Raw genomic sequence first — 23431 nt, forward strand, 5'->3', positions numbered from 1 at the left:
AGAGAAGTTATAATGCAATTTTTGAATGACTTAGAAATTAATTTGACTTCCTTATGATGAAACTCTGCTTTGTTTTTGCTTGGCCTTTTGAGAAATAGCTAAAGGATATATCCTCAGTTCCCTCACATCTTCTTTTCACAACAAAAAAACACTGTAGAGATAGACAAAACTGTTTAGAATTACTGCAATAGTAAAAAATAGTCTTTTTTTACTGAATAATAGTATTTTTCAGGCTTATGTGTTTGTGAAGGTTGAAATTTCTGGCAGTGCAGCTGTGCCAGATTCCTGGCTGCAGACCCTGGTGCTCTTGGAATCAGTGTCTCCAAATGGACTCTGTAATTTTCCTCAGCTGAGTCACTTCCTTACCATGAGCTGCCATAAAGAGATTATTACTTCTGGTTTGCTTTCTAGGGTTTAGCACTGCCCCCCTCCTTTTCAAAATAAGAACTCATCAGAAAACACTTTTTGTAGAAAGTTGAGTTCAGAGGATTTCAGAAAACTGAAATTGGTGGGCTTTTTTTTTAAGGGACTATTGAGGTTTGTGTTCCTCATCTGTTTCCAGCTGCTGATTTGAATGAGAAGCCAGCAAAAAAAGCATGTTAGTTTTGTTTCTAAGTAGTGGTTGAAGTTGTTTCCAAATGCCAGGAGAACATGAATGTGAGAGATACTTCAGGTGACAGCTGTCCATAAAATCTTTGGGAGTATATGGTAATAAATCTAAGATGTTGTATATAATTTTTCTTCATGACCCACATTTCTTGCTTAATTCTTGGATAAAATACAAATTAGTCAAATCTGAAAGATTCTGGATTTATCACAATAAGTGTTTACACCACTGTAAAGTTAAGATGCATTTTATAGAAAATTGACTTTAATTGTCAAGAGGAAAAAATAATTATTCAATCTGTTGTATACACGTGTTGTACACACATATATGGTATATACAACAGATTTATGAAAGGTTGCCTCAGTTGCTTTGAAGAAAGTGGGTGCCAGAAGAAAGATAACTAATAAGTTTTAAGGTATCAGCCAAAATGAAGCTGTAATAATGGAGCTGTGTTAGCTCATTAGGCCAGGTAACAACAGAAGTAAAAATGTCACCTGCCCTTTTGTCATCTACAGTCTTGCCTGTGTAAGAAGGTCAGTTGAGAGTTCCAAAAACCTGCAAAAAAATTCTTGAATGACAGATTCAAGAACTGAGACTGTAAGTGAAAAACTATATGAAGGTGGTGTTAGTTCTGGAAATTACTTGTGACACTGTGTGCACACTAATCACTGTAGTGAAACATCCAGCTGCAATAATGAGATGCTGTGTTGTGAGCAGGATTCCACCATGTTCCCTTGCTATGGTAGCAGGTGGTAAATTTGCTTAAGCTTGCATATTTTGTTACATTGCAGAGTACTACAGTTTGTGTGTGGCATATAACTCCATTTTCATTTAGCATGGAAATGTTTTCTTCAAGCAGATTCTCATTTAGTCAAAGAAAAAAAAAAGATTCCACAGAGACAGGTTTATGTTTATTATTACCATTATTATTAATTAATTAAAACCTGTTTCTAAAAAAAAAAAAAAAAAAGCACTTCTTTGTTAAATGATAGTTCAAGTTTAAAAATCCTTATTTCCTTGAAGTAGCCAGCCATGACCTCTGAAATGGTTCATTCCAATCAGTGTGTAAAGGCTAAATCAGTACATAAAAGCCAAATGTGCCTTTTAGGAGCAGAATCAGCATGGAAGTGAAGGTAGGGGTGTGCAGAACTGGAGAGGGGAAGGAGATGTGGTAACAGGTAATACTGGATGTGAGCTAGGTCGTTTGTGGGACTGGGGCTGACTGAATAAAGAGAAGTGGTGGGTGGCAGTGTTCACCTTTTGTGACAGACAGAGGCAGGGCTGCTTCAGATCTGATGCTTTCTGTGGACTGATGACTTCCAGTGCTTGTAGGCAGGTCTGCAGCATGCTTCTGCCCCAAACCAAAGCTTTTACCCCCATTTCCCCCACAGAAAGCTAGAGAAGCTTCTTTAAAGTGCATATTTCACATGATGCAGAGGAAGGGGAGTGCCAAACACGGGTCAGCTGCTGACCAAGCTGACCAAGAGAGAAACCAGCCCAGATGTAGCTGAGTGGTGCAGGGTGCCCAGCTGGCCAGGGCTCTGCTTGGCTGGGGTACAGCTCTTTGCTGGCACAGGCTGGGGCTCAGCCCCTTGCAGCCACCCAGGAGCCCCAGACACTCTATGCATGGGGATGCACAGTGTCTGTGGAAGCCAGCACAAATGAAAGTGTGTGGCACAGCTGTGGCTGCACTGAAGTGTGGTGAGGCCATGGTTTGGTGCTGAGAACCTGTGGGAACTCAGCACATCGCTCCCGATGTCCAGAGATGCCAGGAGAACCCTTGGGGGTCTCGGAAATCCTGGAATGTTGCCAAGAGTGTTTGGTGGCTTGATTTTGATCCATCCACAGAAGTGACAGCAGTTTGAGGACATGAGAATCACTTTAGAGTGAAGGGTGTAAAAGGGACACATTTAGAGGGTGAAATATAAACTTTAAGGTTTTTGGTTATGGAGACAAGATGGAGGGATCAGGGCGTGTCTTGTCCTTCTTCTTTCTTCTTCTTGTCTTCCATCTCCTGTGGTGATGTTGGCACTTGGGGATTGGTTTATGGTGAAGGTGCACTTGCCAACATGGGTGAAAAGTATTGGAAAATAAAGGTAAATATAATGTACGTAGATTTTAGTATAAAAAGACATGACCGCCCCGTGGGTGGTCAGAGTGCCCGTGGCTGCCTTGCAGATCAGACCTCTGTTGGGCAGACAGAAAATTTTGTAGATAAGAAACAATAAACAATCTGAAGATCGAAAAGCTGAAGAGTCCAGACTCGTCCTTTGAATCGCGTGCCACCCAAGAACCACCCTACCCGTGTCGGGGCAGAGACAGACAGCCCGACCCGACAAGAACCAGGCTCCCTGTAGGTGACTGGAGTCCCAGGGTGCTCCCTCCTGGGACTCGGCTCTCTCTGACAAGACAGGCACTTGTAAAATTTCCCCTCCTGGTTTGCAGACAGACAGCACTCATGACAATGGCAAACACAGGCAGAGACTGCTCAGATGGTCAAGCAATGTGGCCAGGAGAGTTCTCCTGGATGCTGTAATCGACACAGTCCTGGAGACCTGCTTGGCAGAATCTGCCAGTAAGATAATTCTGCATAAGCCACAGTCTCTTTCCACAAGGGAAAAGAGCCACTCTGAAGGAAAGAAAAAAATGGGGAAGGTACACAGGTGGCCTTGGCCCAACCCTAGGCTATACCCTTTCTCAGAGGTATTCAAGACAGATTACTTCAGATTTTTGAGTTAACTTAAAATTGCTTGCATCAGTAAGTGTTCTTAAATGTGCAGTAAATTGAGTACATCTAGGTTATTCTCAATCTAGGCATTGAACATCCTGAGATTTTTTTTTCTTTATATGTACTTGTAGATCATATGTATGGAATATCTAGAGTGTAAACTTTCACCCAGTGGTTCTGTATCTCATGCCTGTATCCATTAATACATAGTTGGGTTTTGGGACTCTCCTCATCCCATGTTGACAGTCCCTGGGGACACACAGTTGGTGTTTAATTATGTCTGATCTAAGTTTGCCAAAACTCTCCCCAGCAATTGCAGCAAAATTCTTCAGCCAGAACTGCTAGAGAGGCACCATTAAGTTGAAAGTAATGTCAATCTCAGAAAGCAATGCTTCTTTAAGTATAAAACATATAGAAGGTTTTTTAGCTGTTGTTGATTTGTCTGCACTACTCTGTACAAAGCCGAAGTAATGGGAATCTCCATTACTGTGTTAACAGATTGAATCCCTATTTATTATTTTTTCCTGAAGGGGAACTGTGACTTTAAAAGAAAGGGATGCTGCCCCTGACTCTGAAGCCGGGGCTCTGCCAGGGTGCAGTTTCAAATTACCGAGGCTGGGCAGCTGCCTGGCCCCCCTGCACCCACAGCCGGCCTTGCGGTCCTGTGCCTGCAGGGTCACCAGTGCCGATCTAATTCCTCAGAGAGCCACTTCAGGGAGCGTAACTGAGCAAAAACTAATCCTGCAGGAATGAAAGGTACCGAGCAGCAACCGGACAGGGAGGTGGCCGATGGGGGACGCCTCTGGTAACAGCTCAGTGCGTTTGTCTGGAGTGAGGAGCCCCACGGGCAGCTCGGCGTGAGCCGTGTTGTGCTCTCTGCTCAACGTGGCAGAGACATTCCCTGCTGGCAGCAGCTTTTTGGCCTCTGCAGTAGGAGCCATAGGAAGTCTGCCCTCACTGGTGGCAGGTGGTGATTTAAGAGCCAGCGGGGTTCACGGGAGGAAAGTGTCAGGAACACAAAACCCAGCAGGGAGTTGGGTTTGGCCTCCAAAAGGCCAGAGGTATAATTAGGCATCAGCAAGACCTCGCAGAGGGTTTGGGGAGTGTCCCAGGCGAGGTCTTTTCTATTTGAGCTTCCTCTGTCAGACTGCCAGTGGATCCGGCTGTACACAGCTCCCCTCCAGAGCAATGGTCCCTGCTTCTGAGCAGGGCTGCAGCCTGTGGTTTCCCTGGCCAGGGAATTAAAACAGGATGCAAAAAGCAATCCTACCTAGTTTAGATGCTTTGGTGCCACCACGCCATTAACTTGTCTCTGAAGCTGTACAGCAGCAGAAGGTTGGCAGCTGGCTGGGGAGGTGAGCAGCGTTCCTCAGCTCTGTGCCTGACATCCCTGGGAGGCCAGGGAGCAGCCTTTAAACGCTGCAGTGCTCAGGCTTAGCTCACTGCTAACTCCCACTCTGGTGTTCTAGTACGTGTGCAGTGGTCATTTCTCAGTTCCCTTCCTGCCTTTCAGCAGCTGCTCCTCAAAACTTGCAAAATGCAAGCAGTAGGCTTGGAGGAGTCAGCTGTGGTGTCATCACAGCTCTTCCTTCCCTGCCAGCTTCAGCCAAACAATCTGTGTCATTTTTTTTTCTGCTTCTGTTGCATTAGTTCGAAGTGGTGTGAACGATGTGAAGACAATTGGAGATATGTACAGACACTGGCATTTCCCATTGCAGTGTTCTGCTGTTCCACAATCATTATATGAAGGGTGTTACAGTTTCAGAGGTTCATTGGGAGCTTAAATGCACTGAAATTATAGCCTGCATTCTTCATGACAAGGGAAAAAATAACATAAATTTCACATACAGTAACAGAAAACCATATTCTTCCCATCTGATTTTACCACATGCTCCAATTACAGAGTGTTTGTGTGTCATACAGAAGTTGTTAATATTTCAGGTTTCTTAATGGCACATCTTCAAAGGAAGTTTTCCCACCAAATGGGAAGGATTATACAGAAGCAGCACTTGAAGTTAGTAGTACTGTAATGCTGGAAGGCAGACCTAAGTGTCAATAACTTTGTGAAACTCAGTCTACAATGTTGAGTTTTCCAGGCTTCCAAAAAAAAAAGGGAAATATATATTCCCTGGTATTTCCAGATATGTGTATTTTCCTAGTCATTGCGAGGAATCAGTGAGTTTTCAAAGGATTTATAAGTGCTGCTCAAGTATAAAAGCAAGTTATAAAATGCCATTTTGCAATGTTGAGATAGTAAACTAGCATTATTTTGAATCTTTCAAATGCCCTCAGTTACTAAGAAAATGGAACAGGTGTCTTAAAAAACTTCAAACAAACAACCAGTTCATTAAAAAAAAAAAATTTATGGTAAAGCTCTAGAGTGATACTAATGTTATTCAGAGTTCCTTTTGTACAAAGAATGTGGTACTGGCAACTAAAGTCCTGATTTATTGATGACTTCCCTTTCTATAAGACAGCTTATGGTTTTCTTCTTATCATCATCAACAGAGGAAAGTTACCAGCTGACCTAATTAATTCTGCAAGACTTCATAGGAAAAAATAATTTTGCATGTATTTTTTTCTAACTGATATGCATGTGATTTAAGCTCTGGAGGCAAGAGGCAGGGTAAGGTATGGAAATGCAGACAGCTGCCTCTGAAAGAAACAAAGCTTCAAGGAAGCTTAACATGCTGAAATCAAGGGGGGCACATAATCTCCATCCTAGGGTGCTAAAGTACTGAGTGTCACATCAGTCCAGGGTTATTAACAGTTTTTGCTTTGAGATATGGACTTAGGACTAAAGAATGTTCATGAAAAAAGGATATAAAAACTGCAGGCAATGGCAATCAATCCTGTCCAATCTCAAAATATTTATGACAGCTTTGCATCCTGCTAATAGAGAAGACATGGGAAAATTAGAAAAAGTGGATGAAGTGCAATGTTAGTTTATCAGTTCCAAATTGTGCCTTATTTTTTATTATTTACTTTATCTAGTATTTCTATTCTGTTAACTAGATAATTTTCTTAGAAAATGGAAATATACTAAAGGTAGTCTGGCCTTCAAAAATGAACTGTTACAATGTGCAAAGGAAAATTATTAGTTAAAAGAAAGTCCAATACCTGAACTGTGAAATAGGTGAAAAATAGTTTACTGAGCTTCACTTGGTTTTGAACCTTCCCCTGTAATTTATTATTTAGAAATGGAAATGGTTTTAACTACACTGTGAATATAAAAGTTCTGTGCCTTGTGCAGCATCTCACACTTACGCCAGCACCACCACACAGATAACCTTTAAGAACAACAATAATAAAGAAATATTCAAGAAAAAATAACTTTCCTAAGTTACACCCTGCTATTTATGTAAAAGATAAAGGGGTAAGGGACAGAATTTAAACTTGACATTTTGGGGGAAAACAGAAGTTGCCACGTCCTGCCTTTCCTGCTGGTGTGTCTCCTGTGGTTGCCCTTGGTCACTGGGGAACATTGGGGTAGATTGATCTTCCCTTTTTCCTGCCTGCCATGGTTGCCCCCAGGTTTTTGTGTCATGTTACAGGAACTCTAGGAAAGAGTAAAGAGTTTGGCTGGAATTCTGCTGGTTTTTGGGAGCCTGTAGAACAGTGGAAACAGCTCTTTTGACAGCATCTAGAGCAGTTTGGGAAAAGAAGGTAAATGATTTTTATATTAGAAAGAAGATAAATGGTCCTTGATTCTTACTCCAGTTCATGCCTACAGCAGGCTAAGCTCTGCTGAGCTTCAGGTGCCTCCTGACTCCCCTTCCTAAAGGCACACAGACTAACTGGGAATGGCAGGGGTATAATGTATTTCAATGAGTTGTGTGTCTCCTATACCAGATGAGGCTGGGAGTCAGGTAGTAGGATTTCCTTCCCTTCCTTACTGTGCCAGTGTAGTGCAAAAGCAAACCACTTTGAACAGATCAGGGAATTTCCTCTAAAGTATTGATTATGGTTTCTCAGCTCTTTTAATAGCCTGCTCAACCTCAGTGTTGCCGAAGCCTTTGTGCAGTTTCTGTAAGAACAGATAATTGTTTGCAGCATCCCTCTAGTGCCATTCACAGGTTGTGCTAACTGCAGTGTCAAGTCCTCTGCAGAGGGGGAGGCACATTGTCTGCTGCTCAGTGGTGCAATTCAGTAACTCCTGGCTGCTGCCTCCTTTTCCTGAGATGCAGTTTGCTTTCCTGATGGCAGGCCCATTGGGTAGGAAGGGCTGGAGAGATGGCTTTGTGCTTTTCTCATCCTGTGCAGAGCAGCATGCACCACAGCTGGAGTAGACCGGGAGAACAGTACTCCTCTCTCCCAAAATTATGTTATCTTGCACAGCAGCTGGAAACCTGCTAGGCAGCCAGCTGTAGTCTCGTGGGTTTTCTATTACCTCTGTTAAGTCATGTGTTGCAGCTTTTCATCAGCAAATGTTTGACAATTCTGCATCATTGCCCTGGCACTGCGAGGTATCATCTTCTACATCACAAATGCTGTTCAAACGGGTCTTGGCATGTAACAATTTGCAAGTACCCCCTTATTTCTCAGGCTGAGTCACTGGCTGTGGGCTGTCTTTGCTCAAACTCCTCTTACTTCCTTTTTCATCCTAAAGGCACAAAGGAGGTCAAGACAGGAAAATTTGACCAAATTTTCAGAAGGCAATGGTCATTAACAAAAATGATGCACTCACAGGTTACCTGGGTTTGGTAGGAAAGAAATTACAACCTGACTGTTGATGAAGTCAGTGATGATTACTTGTGTGATTAAGAACTGCTGGGGCAGGATCTGAGGCTGCAAGGGAGGGAGAATCTGAGGCTTTTGATGAATATTTGGGGTAATGACCCTGAGGTAATGTATGATGTGCTATATAGGTCAGAGTTAGGGTTTGGTTTCCCTCAAGAACCAACAGATCAGGATTTTAAGAAGGGCAGAGGAAGAATAGGGGAGTAGAATGGACCTGCTGCTGCTGCTAACAACCATTAAAAAAATACAAAGCCAGCTGCTCTCAGAGCAGAGCTTGATCCTTTCAGTGCCTTTAACAGCACAGTATATATTCAGAGGAGGGGAATTCATGAGGCCCTGTGGACCTACACCATGGCATTACAAAAAAATGCAACCCGAACAATGGGTGGCCTCAGCGGTTCCATCTGGCTCGCCATTAACAAGGTTAAAGTAAAGTGGGTTTCCTTGGCTGTGTCACACACAATTTACACTTCAGATGCTTTAACTTTGGAGCCAGACCGAAGGGAGCACCACTCTAAACGCACGCGGCAAGAGTCGCCTAAGATGTGTGGTAAGCACATTTGGTATTGCTCTTTCAAAGATATGGAGTGGTAGCATTTAGATCATTTTAAAGTACTATTTCCAAGTGCAGATTTTTTTTCCTAAATAATTTTTTTTTAATCCTGTCAACAAACTAGAATTGCAGTCAAATATTGTTTACTCCAAGTAATTTACAGGCACGGTAATATTCGAGGCTGGATTCAGCAACAGCAGAAATCATTTGAGGCCCTAGAAATGTTGACACCAGCATTTCTGACATGAAAACCTCAAAACTTCAAACTATACATTGAAGCTAAAAGGGATATTGATACATATAGGTGTATTCTGTTGTAAAGCACTCTGCTTTCAGAGGCACCAAAGTACTTAGGTAGTAGCAGAGTTAACCATGGCAGGTAACCTCTAAAAACATTTTGCTCTAGAGAGGCAGTGGTATGTCAACAGGTATGTTGGCCTGTTAACTTCTATGCCATTGAATATAATAGGGCATGGGAATTATCCCCGCATTTTGCAGAAATCAGGTTCTTTGTCTCAGCTTTGACATATTTAAGGGAACCCAAGCATCCTCTATAGTGTCCCATTCTTCAGTAAAAATCAAAATTGTTATTGAATGAATATCAAAGTTGATAATTGAATCTCAAAGCTATTTTGTCTGTAAGACAAGCATTTGAGCAGTTAAATCCATGGTAAAGAGCCAAGGTAATTTACAGAGTGAGGACAGACTATCGTTGCTGCAGAGCTGTGCAAGGCATTCCTCAGAATGGAGCGAGTGTTGCCCGAGATGACCTGGCCATCTTGGCTGCCTTTGACCATGAATTGTGAGTTCAGTAGAGGAACAGAAATTAATGCTGCTCCTGAAGTTATTCAATTAAACTTGCATACCATAAGACCAGCAGACATGGTTGACTCGCAGTTATCCTGGCAGTGCCAGCAGGCTCACGTGGGAAGGCCTTCAGCTCATGCCATTCTGAGCTTCCTCCTTGCTGAGCTGTGCCAGTACTGCTGTGATGGACACACTTCCTCCTGAGCATGCTGCAGAAGGGTTGGCATCAGCCTCACCAGGGCTGAGCAGTTGCTTTGTGCCTTCCAGGCTTTTCCAGCAGGTGAGACAGAGCCATTGCTGATGGCCTCCCTTGCCTTTAATAAGGGGCTTGGTGTGGATGACCCTCTTCTTGTTTATCCCTCTTCTTACTCAGTTGCTCAGCTTCCTGACCCACCCTTATGGCCCCTGTGTGCTGCCTTTTCATCTCTCTTGCAAAGACAGGAAAGCTAGAACATGACACTTGAGTTTCTGGCTATATGCATCAGTCCTGTAATCATAGCCATGCTTATTGAAACATGCAGTAGTTTTACAAATTTACAATACTGTAAATTTGAGAGGCATGTCAAAGTTGCCAAGCTCCTCTCAAAGGTTTCCTGCCCACTGAATTTGAGGTAGCTACAGGTAAAATAAATTGAGCTGAGAAGTCATCTCATGTAATTGGTGACAAACCATTGACATTCCCTTCTCCTATCCCTTTTTAGCTGCTGGTCTGTCCATGAGCAGCAGCTTTTTACTCAAGCCCTACCTTAACAATAGCCTCAAAAGGAAAATAGAGAACTATTCTTGCTGAGCCCTGACAGGTGCAGTGCTTCCACATGAAGCATTGCAGTGGTAGGAAAATGAAGAAAGAATAACACAGCAAGGCAGAACCTGGGAAGGGGTAGAAGGAAAATATGCTGCAAGTAAAAGCATATGTCCAGCTGCAGCTTGCATGAGCATGAAGTGGGTAATGCCCCAGCTATGGTCTGCATGAGTGGAGGGATAGTTCATAAAAAAAGCATTAGTTAGCCTGAAGTGGGTCTGGTTGCTTTATGGGGAATATGTAAAAGAATGGTGTAAAAACCTATTTCCTTAGAGGAGGGATGTTAAGCATCTCTGTGCACTATATTTAGAGTGTATTTAACTCAAAGCACACAGCTCAGCTACTTTTTGTCAGTTAAGTTCTTTTCCAGCTCATTGTCTCTAACTGAAAGGAAATTCAGCCACAGCCACACAAAACTAAGCTGAACATCTGCATCTTCTGCCTGGACTTGGAGTGTGTGATTCTTTCATCCACTCTTCACATACACACACCTACTGCTGGGGATCAGTTGGGATATTATGAGATTGACAAATTCATGAATCCAGATAGAAATCCAGTATAGATCTGTGTAAAAGCCATGTGTGTGCTGTGACCAGGGGTAAATCCCAGACAGTGTGCCTGTTCCACATTGTAATTCCTCTGCAAGAGTGTTTGAGGACAATGGGAATTGCATTGCTTAATCTACTCCCTCCCACCTCCTGACAGTGTTTATCACACCCACAGTTGTGCCAATGCAATGATTTATGATTTTGTCTCAAAACTGGAGGTGTGATATGAAGCAAGCTAAATAAATGCTACAAATAGGGAAAAAAAAAAAGTAAGTGAATTAACTGAAATTTTTTCCTTTGAGAATTGGCTAGCATTTTAGTGACTGCATGGATCATCACAGGGATCATCCTTAGCAGTTTTTGAAAGCAGTTTATATGCCTTTGGAAGCATTCTTCTTGGAAAGGAGGCTGTTTACTCAGTAATTATCTTCCACTTATTTTTACATTCCCAAGGAAAAGCTGTGAATGCAATGCAAAATAGTTGAGCTGGAGTCCTGGTCACTTGCTGATGGTTCTGGATGGTTTGCAGCATTGGAGCAGGGTCCCTGACACTCCCTGCAGTCTGCCTGGCACAGCACACTGTTGTTGGCTTGTTTTGGAGTACAGAGTATGAAAACAGAAGGGCACCCTGGGAACTGCTCCTGATGCTGCCAAGACAGCAAGCAGTGGTGGCACTCACTGTGCAAAGCTTTGCAGGAAACTGGAATGAAATCTAAGCACAGTAGCTTATTGAGGACATTCTAGTTTAGATTTTTTCATCATTTAGAAAGTATGTGCTTTCTTCATCTAATTCTCAAATCTGTGCTGCCTGCCAAGAGGGACTTGTGGAGGGGATTTCAGCATTTATGTGAAGTCCAATTAAAGTCATGATAGCCCTCATTTTCTGTGTAATGTTTCTGATGTAATTGAAATTACTTTTCACAACTTGTCTATGACTTTTCATGATAATAGTTGGACAGTGGTGAAATAGCTGTAACAAAGAGAACAGTTTTAAAATCAGGTATGTTATGCATTTTTCAGGATGTGCTTAATTCCTGCACTAGTGAATGGCAATTTGTGGCCTGATCACCATATGGTTGTACTTTGTTGTACCATAGCTTTCCTTGGTGTACCAGATATAATCCTGAGGGGCACAGACTCAGATCTTCTAAGCTATGAGGACCTTGCTTAGCTCTGAAGTCAGTGGGACTTAGGCATGTAAATACCTGTAAGCATTTGATTATATCTAACTGTGTCACAGAGGCTGCCTGTGACAGAGAAAGAAGTTTCTATCACCAGCTTCTGAGCCTGGGAAGGATGAGACTTTTCATAAGGGAAGTTTGTGGGCTGTGCTTGAAATCCAGAGTCCTGGGTGGCAGACACAGTTTCCCTTCATTTTGTGGTTATGTGGGATTGTGTATTTCCAGGAAATTTGGATATTTTGGATAGAAGGTTTGTAAGGAGGAGAGCCAAAGGGATCTTGCTTAGGAGCAAAGTCCTTTTAGGTTTTCAAGAGAGAGGTTGGTTTAATAAACAATTGATTTGTTCCTGGAAGTATCCAGGAATATTGTAGGAAGTGAGATTTCTAAAGGTCTGGTCCCTTGTCTTCTATGGCTAACTCTGTTCAGGTGTGACTATTTCCAACCTCACAAAAGGCATTTGGTTCCTAGATTTGATGTTTAGGTGCCTCCAGGAGACTCAAATGCCAAATTTAACTTGCTGTCTGTGTCTTGTGTCAGGTGGGTTTTTACTGGACAGCAGCAACTCTGTGCTCTAGCTTTTACAGCTGAGTCCCTCAGGAATTACCAGGTTGGCTTCTGAGTTCTCCTCTTCACTTTATGGCCCAAGCCAGTGAGAACACTTCTAACCTACTCAAAAAGTCCCCCAGTTCACCACATACCTTCCCCAGTGTGAAAGACAAGTTTGGATGCAAATCTTCCCTCCATCAGCAGGTTGCTGTAATCTTCAGATGGTTGTTCAGCCTTTTCAAGGAGGATTAGTAGGTTGTAGGTGAGACACCCAGGTTTCTCATCTTCACTCTTTGTGGAACGAGGGTCAGTGACCAGTTGCAAGACTGGGGCATTACACACAGTGATGGAAGCAGCACAAGATGTGGGTGAGACTGTACCTGACAAGGACAGGCAGTGATGGAGGCTCTGGGATTCCATCGGGTGCAGAGGGTGAAGAGTTCAGCTACAAAGCAGCTCCTGAGATTGGTGGTTTGGTTTTTTCATTGGTGCAGTGATACAGATATCCAACACCCACAGCCAGAGCAATTTGTTACTGCACTCACTAAGGATTGTGGCACCCATGTGCCCCCCCTCAGGAGCAGCTGTGGGCAAGGACACTGTCACTGGGGGACACTGCCACTGCTCCAGCCTGGTGCTGAGAAGCTGTGCTCCCTCACACTGCCTGCCAGAGCTCCCTCCTTCCTCAAGTGCTGAGTGTTTATCCAGACTGAAAAAAATGATAAATTCGGTTTGCTGTGAGTTCAAATCCCCTGTCTCAGCTGTGATATTTTAAGGTCTTGTGGCAGAAGGATACTCTCAATTTTTCCTGCGGTAGATCTGTCACTAGAATAATTAACAGCTCAATGAATAATAAGAATTGTCTCCATAACCTTGTGGCAGTATGGTAAATAATCATTAAAGCAGGAAGAAGCTGAGTTTCAGTCAGGGCTAATGAAGTCCTATGGATTTGACATGTTATATGTTCCATTCCTAGCCCCTGCAGTATGTCACAGTCACCTTCCTGTGTATTCTAACGTGCCCCAGAGCCTGGGATCTGAGGAGAGCAGACAGGCTACCAGCATAACTGAGTAATCCTCTATTTTACTGGAAGTCAAGATTTTCCTTCCAAATTGGAAGAACTTGTAACCAATCCCCTTGTAACCGTTCCCCAATTCTTTCCTGTGGCCTTTGCACACTTCACTGAGTGACTGCAGAGACACACATGCCTTCCTCCACCCCTACCAGTGGTCTTGATTTATCACTAACAACTTTTGGGCTTGCATTAAAATTTGTTGCCCTTTCTACCTCCGTGCACTTCCACTCTTAAATGTACATTGTTCCTGCCTTGCACAGTGAGTGCTACTGGATAACTGGAGGGCTGTTTCAGAGTATAAATGAATTATTAAAACACAGACAGGATGCTGACATTAATCATTCCTCTGGTTTGTGACTGCTTTCAAAATTGTAAATTCAGGGCTTTCATAGTTGGAGTTGCAGCTTGGGTGTGAATTTCTGATCAAAACTACAGGAAGTTGGTTGTGCTGTGTTCAGTGAGCATATCCACTGTGTTTTCCTGTGGTAGCTTTACTCAATGTCCAGCTTGTAATCTGTTCTTCCCCTGCCATGATCACAACTGAGGTGCTCTTATCTGAATTGTTCTTTGCTTTCAAACATTTTATTTAAGTGTAGGGCTCCTGTTTTATCAAATCTCCTAATTCAGAGTTCATCAGTCCTGCCAGAAAAGCTGACCCTGGCCTATAAACATCCTTAATTTTGAGATAATTCATTCTTTCTTAGGCTGAAAGGCTGAGCAAAAATGGGCAGAAGACACATATTTCCTCCACTCTTGCCACAATTCTTTGGTTTTCTTTGTGATTTATGCTGTGTTCTGCTTTCAAATGTTACATCAACCAGCAAACACAAATTTACAGGTGGAATGAAGGAGCTTCAGCCTACATTGTTCCATGGCCTCACAGCTTGTACCAGCCTGACCTCTGCAACCAGCCTTGGCTGCTGCTGTGTGACTTTTCAGAATTTGTACACAGTGGGAAATTTTCTGTGTTACATTATTAAAGAGAAGAGAAAATAAGTTCGGTGAAGTCATAAAAATTGCTCTGGATCTATGCCCTTGTGACTGACATGAGAACTAAGACCATTAAGATGTTCTGTTGCTGGGAACTAGCAATATTTAAGAAAACTTTTATTAACTTCATTGTTATAATTTTACTGCAGTGATATCACTTAATCTAAATAATCCCAGCCAAGAGGATAAAGTGATCTAGTTTACAACATATAGGGAAACTATTTTTGTGCCATTATTTTTAACTGTACACAGAATTAACAAAATTCAGAGATATAGGTATTAAACATGCGCATGAGATTTGCCATTCTGAGGCCAAACAAGGAAAAAGGATACACCAAATTCTGAATTAACAATAATTTTTATATGCATAAATTGCTTTATATTCTTATGGACACAATTAATAGTGAGAATTAACGATGAGGATTAATCTGGTGGTGATATAGGGCAGAATAGTAGAAAATGGCATTATTTCTCTTTTAATGCTCAGGGATCAGGCAGTGTGGGACAACAAGAATACCTGCCTCAGGTGGGAATTAAAAGCTTTAACATATAAGGCTTAATCCTGTTGCAGCCGAAATCCTCTTTTCACGCTTTACTGTTGCTTCCGCATTTTAATGTGAAAGTTGCAAAATATTTTTTTTCTTCAAGATACTGAAAGCCTCTTAAAAATATGTTACAGAAAATGCTCAGCCCAGCCATTTAGTAATAATGTCAATATATGAAGCTAGTCCATTTTAGACATCTTATGATGCAAGTTGAGAAAAGTGAATAAGGTGACTGCTTCCTTTCTCAGTCAGTGTAATCAGAGTGATGCAGATTTTCCTTACCATTAAAGTGTGGCTATAGAGCATCTGAATTCTTTAATTGTTCTTGTGGGTATTGAATGTGTGAACTTACAGGTGCTATTTCAAGCAAAACCAAGCACCATGTTTGATGCCCTTTTGTTCCACATTTGGGATGGGAAGCCCTCCATGTGATTCATGTGACATGACTTAATCAGTGCCATTAGCTCTGGAAAGAACCCCTATAGAGATAGCTGGCATGGTCTCCTCATAGAGAGTGTGTCATAGAGACAGTAACCATCCCTTTGCTTCTGAAGAATGAAATGAAAATGTGAGCTGCTGGTTAAATCCTGCAATCCTTAACACTCATGAAGCCTGTATTCATGCAAGCCATCTAACTCAGTGTATGTAATAGGAGAATCCATTTCAAGGCCAGCATCTAAGTCAGTCCATACTCCTGTCATCAGATATTTCTGAAACTTTGTGTGTGAAACTGATTTATATAAGGTACCTAAAGTCATACCACTCACAGCTGGTATTTGGGGAGGAAGAATAGGTTATGAACTTCCAGAACAACCTTTTTCTTCCTCTTTCTCTACTGTGGCTTGCTTCAGTGCTCCACCCTACTGCCAGGATGCCATTTGCTGTTTCCTGCTGTTGTGAGTTGGCGTCACTTGCATTTGCTGTATTTATTGTATTTGCTGCTAATGTTAGTGATGAAATAAGGAACAAAATTGAAAATGCAATTTTTAACAACTGATTCCCAGTTACCCACTGCCTTTTTATCCCATCTGTGGATTAACTGATCAGTGGATGTGGAAACCCTGGAACCAGCTCTGCTGAGAGGCAGATAAGGTCAGGCATGCCTCTTAGCTCATGACCAGCACCTCACTGACCCAGAAAGAGTTGAGCCGGTTTTATGCAGCATGCATCCTTATCCACATGGCCAGGAGGCTCAAGGCACCTCTGTGAAAGGCTTCTAGTGTTACCGAGGCAGGCTTCTGTAAACAGGGGCCCTCAGCAGTGCTCTCAGGCACAGGCAGCAAGGTCTGCTCAGCCCTGGCCAGCCCAGCTGGCGCTGCCAGAGCGCTGCAGACGTGGGTGCACACAGCAGCAGTGCCCACAGCAGAGCCCAGGCAGCCTTGCCACCACCAGCAGCAACTGTGCAAAATGTGTACTTTAAAAAAAATTACTGCATACAGAGCTGCTCTTGTTGAAAAACTGGGTTCTTTTATTATTCCCACAGAAATTAAAGCTTACAAGGGAAATTTGTGGTTGAGAGTATTTGTGTGTGTGGTTTCATAGTGCAAAAAGATTTGTCGTAGTAGACTTACTTGAAATCATTTCATGTTTGAAATGTGTGATATATGACTGTTTAAAACATAACTTCCTTAAACCATCGCTGATTTTTTATCTGCTTTATCTGGATGGATTAAAGCCATTAAAATACACACATTCTTTCCATGCTATATTGATGCTATAGGAGCAAAACCATCTTTCATGTTATTTAGAAACAAAGCTTTGCTTTTGCAAATTGTTATTTCAGGAGTTTTTAGCTCTTAATATAAAGAAAAAGCTTTTGTTGTAATAAATGAAAATGCATCCAAATCATTCCTCCATGAAGATGAATTTCTTAAGGATTTTTGTGTGATTGCGTGAAAAATAATTTTCCTCCATGCCTGTAAAGGGAGCTGAGTGGATAGTAGAGATAAGGTTTGGTGGAAAGGAAGAATGGAAAGACATCGTTGAAGTTATTTTTTAAGATCTGCTGTCTCTGCAGTCCTTTCCATTTTTGTGGAGAAAAAGCTGCATTTTGTGCTTTTTGAACCACCTTTCTGTTCCATTGTTGCTCTTGGCTGTAAAAAAAACCGAAACAAACCCCATCACCTTCCAGTAAAATTGTATTAGCAGATTTTAAACAATTTTATTTCCTCCTGAACTTAAGCTAAATTGTATCCTGACAGGCCTGATTTATCAGGCAAAATGCCCCACGTTGTTTGTCAGCTTCTTTGTTGGGGGGAAGGGGGAGGGGAAGCCCGAGCAACAAAAGACCGTAACCTATTGATAATACTTCTGTGATACACTGGGGAAAATAGATTGATTTAGAACTAACCACAGAAAACTAGTCGATCTGATGAGTTTACAACAGAGCATTTTTATTTATTTATTTGTAACAAGAGTAAACATCATCAATATTCCACCCTGCGTTATTGGAAGCCTCGCAGACAGTGCGGGTTTGTGTCAGCATGATGGGGCTATCTGTAAAATAAAAGAAGGCAAGCTTAAAAAAAAAAGGAGGGACCTTGTTTTACTCACAAAATGGAAAGTCTTGGATCTCTGGTACATTATCATGAGTTGTAGGATTCACAGGACAAATAATAGATGGGTGAGAATTTTTATTGTATTTCATCTTTTTTTTTCTTTAAGAGGTTATCTTTTTTTTATATTCCTGTTAAATATCTCAAAAAGCTAGTAAAGCACAGGAAATTTTCTAACTGAATTTCACTGGAGAACGCCAGCCTGCAATTAACTTTCCCAGCATGTTGCCTCTGCACAGTGTTTTGCATGAACGAGAAGTTCAGGGTAGCAAATACTCACAGGACCAACACAAATCTAAATGTGGCACCAGTGTGCCATTTTCTGCATTGACAATACGCTGTTTAACAACATTCTTGATTAAAAATACTTACAGTTTCAAAATTAAACTGATTTTTTTTCCCATGGATTGATAGATGAGGGTGCTAGTGAGGTTTTCTTCCTCGTTGTAAGCCTGCTTGATGGACAAGCCATAAATGCTCTGATGAAGATTGTAAATATTCCTTTCTCTAGTTTATTTAACAAGATAATTTCACTTGACCTTAATTATTATTTCAGTAGTATTTCAGTATTCACTACTTTTAATTCTAATAGCCGTTTAGAGTGTTTTCAAACTTGGCTGTATTCTCTCCTGCATTCAGCTACAGTTTAAGAATTAAAGGTTGATAACCAGAGTGGTGTAAACCCCAGCAATGCACATGTGAGCAGAAACATCCCATCCATTTCCCTGTCAGAGGGCACGAGCAGAGTGTACATTCCACTCATCTTCTGTGTGTCTTGTTAGCTCACCAAAATGCTTTGGGTTGAAAGGAGCCTTAAAGCCATCTAGTTCCAACCTCCCCTGCCATGGGCAGGGACACCTTCCACTAGACCAGGTTGTTTAGAGTCCCATCCAACCTGGCTTTTCAAGCTGCAGCACAGACAATTTGAAATTAGCAGATCCTCATTAGTCGGGAAGATCCTTTCTGAGGATCCTCCAACACCTGCTGAGGTGTGGGAGGTCTCTCTCACTTGTCCCAGGTGGTACCTGAGCAAGCACCCTGAGCTTTTTTAAGTGTCACATCCAGATAGTGAGAAGCATCCCTTTGCAGTATTTCATGGCCTTATTTTCATGACAAGTCACTGTAGCCTTAAACAGAGGAACTCTTAGTTATGTCTAAGACCCATTTCTCTGTTAGATCACGGATAGTTTAACTTCCCTTTACAGCCATTTACAAAATAGAATAATTGAAGTGATCTGCTGCCTGTTCCATCTGCCTTTCTTTAGGTATGTTGTGAAAGTAATGGCAGAAAAGGACAGCACATTTAGGTACGATTTTAAACATTTCCTTTGTGCTTTAACTGCACAGTTGCATTCAGTGTATTGTAACAGCATCTCATGTGCACACACTGCTAGGATTCCATGCCATTTTCAAGGCATTAATGTTGCAAGATGGAGTATTGTTAGCCAAGAATCATTTTCTTGTGGTCTGATAGCATTCAGAAAGGAATAACAAAAGAGGAATTGGTGTGGGGTATATCCTGGTGAATTATTTTAGTCTTCCTCTGAGTGTACCCCCTTCCCTCCCTTTCCTATCCCTGTTACATGTTAACCCCTTATTCCCTGCCTCCCCTCCCCCAAGTCAGTCACTTGGATAATTTTACAGTTTTTTCTCTCAACAGATAACAGTCTGGGGTTATACATATTTTTTCTCTACTTGTCATATGTATTGGATTATCATCTAAATTATATTATAAAACAGCTCAAAGAAGCAAGTAGTTGTGTTTAACTAGTGCTGCTTAACCCATCTGAGTTGTTACTATGGAAAATGTATTTGCAAGGCAAGGGTATTGTTGTTTTAAAAAGTTTAGGGCTGGGTTGTGCTTCCTGAGTAGGAGTATCTGATTGCTGGAACAAGAAAAAAAGGCTAAAGACTAGATGATATTATTTGGTTGTAAAATTGAGTATTTCTAATCAATTTCAGTCATCAGCTTTTTGCAATTAATTCAGCATATTTTATGTTGGAATCTGTACACTTCTGCTTCTTCATGTTTCCTTTAATATGTATAGTTTTATGCAATCACAAATCCATAGTGAAGGAGAATTTAGGAGGTTTTCTTAACCTTGCTATATGCTCTCTTTTTTCTTCATTAGTGGGTGTTATTGTTACAGTTTTTTTGAGAGTATTGAAATATAATGCTAGACAAGTTCCTCAAGGTGTTCTTCTATTAAGATGTTCATCTTTTTTATATAAAAAAATCACCCTGATTCACCTTCCTGTCAGTACTGTAGAGAAGAAAGGATTTCCCGTTAAGATAATTGCCATCTCTTTATATTTTTGAGCCTGAAGCTAGCTAGCAAATCATGGAAGCCTACTGTGAGAAAGACAATCCTATTTTAACAAATCCTTCTTACTTTTGTTCTTTGTAAGTGCTGATTCTATTATAATTGCACATTTAAGGGCTTTTTGTGTTTTATTCACCTCACGGTAGAATTTACATATAAACTTGTGTTTAAGCTAACATACATTCTTTCCGTGGTGCTTCAGAAGAGAAGAGGTACTTGCTGTGGTTGCACTAATCTTGAGTTTCTGAGAGCAGAGTGGAATGAGAATTGGTCAGTTTTCATGGCAGGATCAGCTTGTGTATTGTTCTGTGTATGTGTGTAGGTGGAGATGTGAATGTGTGAGCTCCCATGTGCGCATCGTGCTCTCGGCTTTCGTGATGTTGTAACCTAAGTACAGGCAGCAGAGAGGAGCAAAGGGCTGAAGTGCTGAGGATGAAAGGGTTAATGACATACCTTAATGCCTGGGGATGGTGCCATGCTGTCATTTGTGAGCTCTGAGGTGGCTGACCACCTCCATTTTGGGATAAATCCCTTGGAAAGGGAGGGCATTTCAGTGTAAGGTGTGATCTGTTCTCCTGGCAAGAGTGGTTGATGAGGAATGAATAAATAGTTAAAAGAACTGAATAAATATCACCCTCCTCTGTAAGTCCAGGCACACCCTGGCTGGCACATATGTACTTTAATGTGACACTTTACCCAGATGCTTGAATTGGTTGGTAACAAAAAACATCCCCAAAAAACCAAATGAGAGTTTAATCACAACTGCTTGTGACAGAGTTTTTCTTTTACAGTGACATTTCAGTGAAAATTTAAATAGATGCAAGGAATTACAATATTTTGCAAATAGGATGTATTGATTGAGTATATATGCAAAGGGTGAGAGAGGCTGCTTGAATGGAAGCAGGGGCCCTGACAGCAGGTTCTTTGCCAACTGGTGAGGTGAAATGGTCCACTGAATTGGATAACACAGAGCATACCACAGTGACTGATTAAATTGATTTGTCCATGGCTACTGCCTATCCTGCTACTGAGGCCCTTTACCCTATTTTCAAACTTTTTTCTTTTTTTTTTTTTTTTAACTGTTCTAAATAGTTGTGGTATTAAGGGAGAAAAGAAATGTGTTGATGCATTCACAGCCATAAAATTCCATGTCCTGAATTAAGACAAAAACCACAATTTCCAGAATGTCTACATACTCCTATGCTATACTGTGTTATAATGCATTTATCCCAGGAACAAGTACACTGCTAGAAACCAATGACAAAGGTAATAATAAACATCATTCTCTAATATAACCTAATTACAATCAGTACCACATCTGTGAATCCTTAGATGTATTTATTGGAAGGGGAGAAAGTAAAACACTTAAAAATTTTTACCTGCTGTTGTTTCATTTCTCTAATCGCAAGGCTTATTTCCATACTACTTTTTTCAGAAGGTGTTAGGAAAGCTTGTGGTGGAAACAGCTGAATGCCAGTTAGGAAGACTGAATGCTGAACATACTGCCAAGTGAGGGTCACTAATTTGAAAATACCTGCAATGATTTGGCAAAAAGTAGTCAGAGGGATAATGTTCAATAACTTGAAAATTATTTTTTTAACCACGGGAGAAAAAAACTTGATGTTTTGGTCTTAGATCAGGATGTTTGGATTTTACAATGTACTTAGTATGTCATTTCCCTTCCTGTGCTAGGGAAATCAATACTAACTGATAATGGGGCTGGTACATGTTATTTTCTTTGTGATTCAAGGGAAGCTTTGTTAGACTGTGTTTGTCTTCATGGGTTAGTCTGTCGTATATGCAGACAGAGTAGTGTAAGCACAGTCTTCAAATTCCACTGAAAAATCACATCAAACTTCAGTGCAGTGGTGACATCAAAATGGAACCTAAAATATGTTACTGCAGTTGTTGTAGAAGTGCAGAGTTCATTGTACTTAAGAAGAAACATTGGTTTCTTCTTACTCATTTTTAGGGAAGATGCAACAATAAATCACAATGATTTCTGAAAGGACAGTGAAGTTCTGTTCATTATTTAACTTTTTAAAATTATTGGCCAGTCTTGTAGGACATGATGGCATGCATCATGCCATGAGCAACTTGTGCTGGTTTTTTGTTTGTCTGTGGAAATGAAGATATGATTGGTATCTTGCTACTAGTGATGAAGAGATGTGAAGTGGGAGGTGCCAGGGATTGTTTCTTGGAGTGGAATTACAAATGTTGATATTTGCAGTCTTTTTTAAAAAATTATGCAGGTTTTATCAATAGCATTTCTTTGCAAGGTAAAGCAAATTCCGTAGGTGAGACTTCAGTTATACAAAAGCTTTGCTTGGATTAAACTTCTTGATATTGTATAAACTAGTAGGGTCTACTAAATCCTGGGTAAAATAGTCAAATGGTGCTTTGTTACTTTTCAGGAATCTGAAAATGTAACGTATCTTTATGTGGGCTTGATCCAGAGCACGTTGCAGTATTTTGTTCACAGTTATAGTTACAGTCTTTTTTTTAATCCTTACATTGACTCTACAGACTAAGTATTTGTGAAATAATTGTTTTTAATTGGTCGGTGGTTAAAGGAAAGCAAAAAAAACCCCAAAAAAACAGGTTTAGTTTTTTCCAGTAAGGTTTGATTATTAGAAATGAAATGTCTATGCATTCAGTGCAAGTTTTATAAAACAAAGAAACAGAAACCATACAAAAGCAGCCAAAGTTGAAAACTCAGTGGTGGACATAAGGTCACCGTGCCAAAGGCGTGTAATTATTTCTTTGTATCGTATGTTAGAATAATGTAATCCAATAACTGGTGTTCCTGGTGTGTGTTACAAAGGATTCAGTAAGGAATTGCTGGAGAGTTCTTCAGGACTCCCCTGGCTAACAAGGTTAAATAGAAGAGGTTTTGTGGGCTTTAGCCATTTCTGAGAAGTGTGGGAGAAGCTGTGTCCGTGCGGCTGGAGGGGCCTCTCTGCACCCACGGAAAGTGGCACCGTGGCCACAGCCACGTGTACATGGGCTGGGAGTTTTGAGAGGAAACACACAAACACAGATTCATGACTATTGCCGGGCCTTTACTGATGTTATTTTGAATCGAACCCCTAAGTGCCATTACAGACCCTGTGTCCCGGCTGGCCTGGAGCCTTGGCCTGTCGTGCCCGGGCTGAGGAGCTGAGGTGCCGGGCCCTAGGACAGAGCCGGTCCTGGGACAGAGCCGGGCCCTAGGACAGTGCTGGGCCCTGGGACAGAGCCGGTCCTGGGACAGAGCCAGTCCTGGGACAATGCTGGGATCTGGGGACAGAGCCAGTCCTGGGATAATGCCAGGATCTGGGGACAGTGCCGGGCCCTGGGACAGTGCTGGACCCTGGGACAATGCCGGGATCTGGGGCAGAGCCGGTCCTGGGACAATTCTGGGCCCTGGGACAGAGCCAGTCCTGGGACA

The 23431-nt window shown here is 41.6% G+C and overlaps 1 protein-coding gene across 1 annotated transcript in view; it reads left to right on the forward strand.

Moving 5' to 3' along the window:
• LIN28B (lin-28 homolog B) overlaps positions 1-23431 on the forward strand; it is a 101804-nt gene that overhangs the window by 72777 nt on the left and 5596 nt on the right. The window lies entirely within an intron of this gene.

The sequence above is a fragment of the Agelaius tricolor genome, unplaced genomic scaffold (assembly GCF_023055355.1).
Source record: "Agelaius tricolor isolate 1412-34295 unplaced genomic scaffold, bAgeTri1.0.p SCAF_1, whole genome shotgun sequence".
Taxonomy (NCBI): Eukaryota; Metazoa; Chordata; class Aves; order Passeriformes; family Icteridae; genus Agelaius; species Agelaius tricolor.